The sequence below is a fragment of the Piliocolobus tephrosceles genome, unplaced genomic scaffold (genome assembly GCF_002776525.5).
Source record: "Piliocolobus tephrosceles isolate RC106 unplaced genomic scaffold, ASM277652v3 unscaffolded_36914, whole genome shotgun sequence".
NCBI lineage: Eukaryota > Metazoa > Chordata > Mammalia > Primates > Cercopithecidae > Piliocolobus > Piliocolobus tephrosceles.
Genome location: NW_022320881.1, coordinates 1 through 1,225, shown reverse-complemented (window position 1 = coordinate 1,225; position 1,225 = coordinate 1). Strand labels below are relative to the sequence as shown.

At 39.8% G+C, this 1,225-nt stretch overlaps 1 pseudogene; it reads right to left on the bottom strand.

Moving 5' to 3' along the window:
- Positions 1-89: 89 nt before the first annotated feature.
- On the bottom strand, positions 90-513 carry LOC113222963 (annotated as a pseudogene).
- Positions 514-1,225: the final 712 nt, after the last annotated feature.

Sequence of the window (1,225 nt, the reverse complement as noted above, 5' to 3'; positions counted from 1 at the left end):
TTCTGAATAAACTTATAATTAATGATTTTATATGTCTTTTTTGGGCAATTTTTACATTTATTTAAAGAGAAAACGTGCACACGAGCTGTCTACTCATTTTCTTCACTGTGCAGCCTGGCATTGGGATTGGTGACTCCGATGGCCAGTTGGGCAGCTCTTTCCACGAAGGCTTTGCGGTTCTCGGAGGAAGCATTGTGAGCAATCTGGGCACAGTAAGATTTGTTGCACATCAGCAGCACTTCCAGATCCTTGACGTTGTGGACCAGGAAATTCCGGAAGCCAATGGGCAGCATGTGCTTGGTTTTTTGTTGCTCCCATAACCAATGTTGGGCATCAAGATCTGGTCCTTGAGTCTTCTACCAACCCTGTTGTCAGAGCCTCTGGGTTTCCGCCAGTTACACTTAATTTTGACATATCGGTCTGACTGGTGCTGGATGAACTTCTTGGTTCTTTTTTTGACGATCTTGGACTTCACAAGGGGTCTGAGGGCGGCCATGATGCCGAGGAGGAGATGGCTGCCACCTTGTAGGCAGCGCCCAGGAAGTTATATCTCATTTTATATGTTGGATCCACTATTTATGAATAGAACCTCCTGACATATGTAATCTTACATATAAAATAAATATTCTCTTTTGTAATTCAAATTTTAGCCTTACACTCGAGTATTTTTATATTAATGAGTTTATCTTAACATGATACATTGCATCACGGCTTATTGCCATGAAATGCACACGTTTTCTATTTTGAATCCAAGAATAAATGAAATTGTCTTTTCAGACATTTGTTTTATTGTGGAGTGTTATGGAAGATACCGGTGAGCATGCTATTGTATGAATCTTTACAGAGACTGTGATCAACATTCAAAGACTTGGGAATGCAGTGATTATGGACTAAAGAGTATATGTGGTCAAGTGAAAAGTAAATTTAACGTGTCCAGAAAATGAATTTTTGTTCACATTTTCCTGCATATTCTGATCAAGAATTGCATTTGTGGTCAACATCAACTGAGAAGGGTAAGAACCTTGGAGGGTGAACAGAAGCCAGCATCTGTGGGCGACAGAATGGATATAATGCGCTGTCATGAGTAATGCTGAAGTTAGTATTAAATAAATGCTACTAAGGAATTGTGGAGGCAAGAAGATGTGTATAATTTCCTCAAAACATGTTCCAAAGGGTCGTAGTATTGTGAGTAATAGCAGCATTGCTTCAATTTTCTTGTGGTGGA